This window comes from Orbicella faveolata, unplaced genomic scaffold (genome assembly GCF_042242905.1).
Source record: "Orbicella faveolata isolate gen_17 unplaced genomic scaffold, um_ofav_v1 contig_2, whole genome shotgun sequence".
In the NCBI taxonomy this organism is placed as follows: Eukaryota; Metazoa; Cnidaria; class Anthozoa; order Scleractinia; family Merulinidae; genus Orbicella; species Orbicella faveolata.
In genome coordinates this window covers 27,954,001-27,960,000 of record NW_028301547.1, presented here as the reverse complement: position 1 = coordinate 27,960,000, position 6,000 = coordinate 27,954,001, and the positions used below count along the sequence as shown (strand labels likewise).

Here is a 6,000-nt window from a genome sequence, read left to right as displayed (position 1 = left end):
TTGTAACGATTCTCACAAGTTAACACCATTTTGCTGATAATTTAACAGAGAGATCTTTAGTTATCCCTTGTTGAAGGTTCACTGGAATATCTAGAATTTCCTTTGTCAAAGTTCAATTATTTTTAATACTCCAAATACTTATTTCCTAAAGTATTTTCGTGCCAAATTTCATGAAATTCTAATGACTGGTTCTCGAGAAATAGGCGTATTTCCGAGAGTGCAATTTTCATTCAATCGCAATTTTTTGACTTACTACGCATGCGTTGCATTTAGCTGGGTTCTTTCGGTAAGAAAGAAAAAGCTGAGAATTGCTGGGTCCTTTGCATCGTTACCTTTTCTAACATATCTTTGTAATAAAAGACTAAAGCCATCAATACGCTGCGTTCAATTATAGAGAAAAATAGCACAGATAATGCGGGTGTTGAGTAAATAAAATGATCGCTCTATTGACGGCATGTTTGTCTTTTGCAATCCTTGAGCGCGCGCTGAATTGCATCAGCAAAAGCGCATGCGAAACTGTGTTCGGCCACCTTAAATGTTCTTAATGTGGAGCTAGCCTACTGCTAAATACCCTGTAGTATCCCGGTATTTTTGCAGTTCAGGTTGGCCAACAACTTGTTAGTACTCATTTCTCCTCCTATGTGATGAGAGGCATTGCAAGTCAAGTGTCTTACCTAAGAACACAGTACAAAGACCCATGAACAGGGCTTGAATCTAGACTTATTGATCTACAGTGTATGATGTTAACCACTGGGCCACTGTACCTCACACATCAGTACATCACAAGCCTCTGAAAATAACATTTTATAGACTCGTCATACCTGGAGGTGTATCAATAAGCTGGAAATCCAGGTCACCCCAACACACATCCAATAGAAACTGCTTGATCATTGCTAAAAAAAAAGCATACGGGTAACTGTCACTTGAGAACTCAAGGAAGTCTACAGGACCATCAAAATGTTTGTAACACTCTACAAAATTTGCTCCATTTTAAAAATCATTAATAAAAGCACATTGCAGACAATATGGTGCACTGGCCTGGGACAAAGTTGTTTTAAAATAATAGTAATTTACATTAAGCTGATTTCAAACATCTTCCTTTCCTTCAAAAGCTCAGAAAAGCCACAGTGTTTCCGCAAGTAGTTGTATAACTTTTATACAAATAGTGTGGTGTCAGATAAAAAAATCTGTTATTTATATATAAACTAGACATAATACTGCCCCTAAAAAAGAAAATTTAGTATTGTTTGCTTGCTATCAATAAAGCCTAATTATAGCTACCTTTAGTTAGAAAACATTTTGTTGAGGTTTCCTACATTTTAAACTAAGGTAATTTTGGGCATTACAAAAAATGACTCAACATGTGGTAGCAGAGCTCCTTGAAGTGATTTCAGTACAGTTGCACTGATGGCAAAACACTCAGATCTAGCTTTCATTAACAAGCTTCAACAGGTCAAGGTAAGTCAAAAAATACATATATGTTAAGTAAAGAGCCTAACCAAGGAATAAATACCATTTTTCGTAGGTCCTCTCCACAAGATGGCATCATCTCTGTTATTTAACAAAAAACCAATTGACATAACAGCCAGTCGTTGGTCCTTGTCTGTGTAAACTGGAACCCAGTTGACTATCAAGAAAGGTTCACTGTGATCTTTAGAAAATACTTGTAAACACCTTTGGCAAAGAACATAGGCAAGCTTTGATGTCAATAACATAACAGCTGATCTTATAAAAAAAATATAGAAAGTGAAGTATCTATATGAAAAGTATAATAATTAAAACACAGGTCTGGAGCATTTATACTGAAAATAATCTAAATTTTGTGAATTAAAAAACTTCCCAAGATCAAGCAAGTTCACCCACAAAAGTTACAAAGACGTGTGGTAGTGGCCCCTGACAGACCAGCTTTCCATGCAGGATCTAAGCTGCAATACTTCAAGTCAGTTTCTTGTTCTCACACTGGAGATAAGGAATTCTCCTGTAATGAGCCACTAAAGTTCATAGACACTCTTTTACTATTACACATTAAACACAAGTGTGAGCACTGTTACACAATGTAGATTAACGTACATGCATAATGTAGTGAATGGCTCCCGCAGAAATTATGGCTTCAGAAGATGATCCTTTATGTTATGACTTTCCCAGCAGAACACTGGTGTATATCTTTTCCCTCTACATTCATCATCCTTGGAATACTTGGTTCACATAAGTCAACATCCAGTATACCAAACTGGAAGATAAAGAGATAACGCAAAGATTAGCCATTTATTGTGATCAAGGTAGTACTGCTGTAATAATACATTCTTGAAGACACTAGCTTCTCTGTTACCAGTGGCAGATCCACAGATTTTCACCAGGGTAACTCTTGGGTAGAGTGGGGAAAGACAGAAGGTGCTGGGAGAAGGTAAAGTGAACATTTTTAATCCACAACAGGATTTTTCCCTAAGTGTCACCAGTTCACATATCATGTGGCTACAGTGTAATACTGTAAATATTCTGATAGCAAATCTCCCAAACATAAAACACGAAAACAAGACCAATCCAAAACATAGAAAATCATCCAATAAAGCTTCTCCCCTACTCCCAGCCCCTCCCACTGTGTATGAATCAATGACTTAATGCAGGTAAAGGTAAGTCAACAGATCACAAAGATTTCAGCTTACCTTCTTTCCTTTGTTGTAGAGAGTGCATGCTTTCTGTGTTGTAAACAGTACTTTTACCAACTCCTCCTCTATCAACTAGAATCATGTGCTTGATAGATTTTAACAGTTCTTCAAGAGTTTACTCCGACTGACCTGAAATTTACAAACAAAACCCACATTGTAACTCAGTGAGAATTACAGTCAGTGCCTTCGCTGTACTTGTCTACTTGGACTCTAGAGAGAGGAAAATTCCATCAATGTCGCTAAGCATGCGACAAAACACTGACCCCCAGTCCATGGACCACCCCAAATGGACTACCCTAAAAGGGACTAACTCTAAAAATAATGTAATAACGCCAACATAATATAACAATAATAAAGCCAGCAACTAGTGTTTTTCTCAAATACATTGTAAACATTCAGATTCAGGCTGTTTCCTTGCAAATTATTTTGGAACAATTTAGATTTTAAGGGGCAAGATTTCCGTATAACCCCATACATTTATTATGCATACAGTTCTTTGTTTAATTAAACAATAGCGAAAACAATAGCGCTCCTTTGAGACTTACCTGATTTGAATAACTCTAAATTTTACCATTTTTTTTTCTAAGTGTCGCATACTTTTAGACTAAAATACACAAAAACGGAACGATTTCTTGGAGAATTAGAATAATTTTTCGAGCTCTTCCAAACTTTGAGTGTTTTGTTCATTACCGTCTCTTCAGACAAGAAGGAAGTGACTGGGCGCATTTTCCAGCGCTTTTCCGTGGAGGAAGCTGGAGTTGTATTCGAAAAATAACATAAGAGTACTTATACTTCGGCCTAGTTTTACTTTGAAGAAAAAGAATAAAAACACCCTTTGCGCAAACGACAATTTTTAACACATTCGTTGCACGACAGTACTCACCGTCCGCCATCTTGAATTTGAGAAGGAAACTGCTGATCATCCTCTCGTACAGTCGGCTCAAGAAGCTTTCCCCCATGCTGGCTGAAACTTGAAAGGTCATCCTCGGAGACCCAGGGGCAGTTACTCCACGCGATATTTTCGGGCGACGCGATATTTTCGGGCGAAAGTTTACATCAAGAAGTAAACTTTCTCCCGAAAATATTGCGTCGCCCAAAAATATCGCGTCGTCCCAACTAACTGCCCCTGGGTCTCCGAGGATGCTGAAAGGTTGGCGTCATATGTCAGTCATCTTCCGCCTTCAGCCTAATCGGCCGGGGATTAAGCTGATGGTGGGGGATGACTGGCATTTCAGGCTGCTGAAGGATATGTACAAAACCACAAATAAAGTCTGGGACCGCAGAGGGGGAGGAAGGGCTATAGCCCTACCGCTTACTTGCTTGGGTTGAGTTGTTTAGGGCTCCAGTCCAGATGACATGAATAACGTACGAATTTTGCAACTGGAAAGTAACAAAACGGTGGAACAGTGATCCCTTATGGAATAATTATATCCCACAAGACATTTGAATTTTTCGGTATAAACACAAGCCTTTAGGCGGGTGTGTATACTAAGAAAATACAAGTGTCTTGTGGGATATTTCGCGGTATACCACTCGAAAGCGAAAGACAGTGCTCGACTTCCCGAAATAGTCGGATTGCCGAAGATGTTTGAGAAAGTACGATTTTCCTAGAGGTTACCAAAGGTTACCAAAGATGTTCTGTTTGCCGAATTAGTCGGATTTCTGAAGATGGTCTTCTTTGGCAGTAAATCGATTTTCCGAACTAGTCGGATTTCAGAAGATATTCTGCACATGCTTCGACAGAGCTCGTCTAGCCGAAATAGAGGATTTCCGACGATGTTAGACACTGTTCGATTTTCGCAGAGGTTACCAAAGATGTTTCATTTGCCGATTTAACCGAATTTCCTAAGATTATCTTGTGTGGAAGTAATAGAGGATATTACACGGTGACGAGAAGATATGAATTTTATGTTCGAGTGGCAAGAACTATATCTCACGAGTGAGGTGCGCTCACTCGTGAGATACTGTTTTTGTCATGAGAACATAAAATTCATATCTTCGAGCTATCGTGTAATGTTCTTTTTATTATATAGACATGCTGACGACTTCGGTTTTGGCGATTTTCCGAAGATTTCCGACCACTTTCCGAAGATTTCCGAAGATTTTCCAAAATTGTGAAGGTGAATTAATTAACATGACACGAGCGTGGGACAAAGAAAAATTCTGAGTCCCCGACAGGAATCGAACCCATGACCTCCCGAACACCGGGCGGGCGCTCTATCCACTGAGCTACGAGAACTCATGGAGAGCATTTAACTGAGTTCATATATGACAGGTGTCCTGCATACTGCTAGGATCAACGCTATCGAAGTCATCGTGAGTAGTGATATCACTTTTCCAAAATTTTTCCGAAGGCCAGACAAACGTATCCGAGCATTTCCCGAAGATTATCGAAGATTGCCGAAGACTACCGAAGAAGATCCGAATATGTTTCGATCATACACCAACAAATTCAAGTGTAGTTAAAGGGACAACAGAGAAATGTTATCAAACATGATATCTTCACATGTGAGGATATCATATCGTTTTTATCAATTTGTTACCACTGACTTTTGTGAAAATAATAATACTAGATTTTTCCGAATCACTGGGATTTTCGCGGAGGTTACCGAGGGTTACCGAAGATGTTCTCTTTGTCGAGTTAGTCGGATTTCCATTTTAAGTGTCCCCAACTGTTAGAGGGGTTTTTCCCCATCGGCTTGATGTAAAGACACGTGACGTTAATCAGGCGGTTTATGTATGTATGTACTGACTTCTTCGACAATGTTTGATTTGCTATATATGACGTATTTCCGAAGCTATTCTGCGCACGAATTGACAGTGCTCGATTTGCCAAATTAGTCGGATTTCCGAAGATGTTCAACAAAGATGACCGAAGATGCTCTTTTCGCCGAACTAGGGGGACGTTTCGACAGTGCTCGATTTGCCGAATCAGTCGGATGACCGAAGATGTTCGACAACGTTCCATTTTTCTAAGAGGTCCGAAGTTTACCGAAGGTCACAGAAGATCGAACGAGTAAATAATGAATGATACCGTGAGTGAGTTTCTGTCTTCATTTCCAGTTCTACAATGCGCTTAGGTACAATTCGGAGGATTCAAACACCCGCCTAACAAGGCTTCCATTGACTCAGGAATAAACGTGGTCTAAGCCCAATCAAAAGTTAGAAATAGTCAGAGAGAGCTATTTTTCACGCATCCCAAGACTCTACAGCCATAAATTGCTTGACATAGCCACACATAGGCCTATATAGCTCTACACAACTATACACTTTCATACAAATTGAGCTGATATAGCCCCACTGAGAGCCCTACATCTTCCTTATAGTAACACAA

The 6,000-nt window shown here is 39.3% G+C and overlaps 1 pseudogene across 1 annotated transcript in view; it reads right to left on the bottom strand.

Annotated features, from left to right (window-relative positions):
- Nucleotides 1–3,927, bottom strand: part of LOC149112693 (cytosolic Fe-S cluster assembly factor NUBP2 homolog) — a 7,457-nt pseudogene extending 3,530 nt beyond the window's left edge. Inside the window, exons 1-5 of the transcript XR_016207542.1 lie at nucleotides 3,550–3,927; nucleotides 2,664–2,795; nucleotides 2,071–2,230; nucleotides 1,514–1,674; nucleotides 822–893 (exon numbers count right to left, since the gene is read on the bottom strand). The product of XR_016207542.1 is annotated as a cytosolic Fe-S cluster assembly factor NUBP2 homolog (transcript). The remainder of the gene's footprint in view (nucleotides 1–821; nucleotides 894–1,513; nucleotides 1,675–2,070; nucleotides 2,231–2,663; nucleotides 2,796–3,549) is intronic.
- Nucleotides 3,928–6,000: the final 2,073 nt, after the last annotated feature.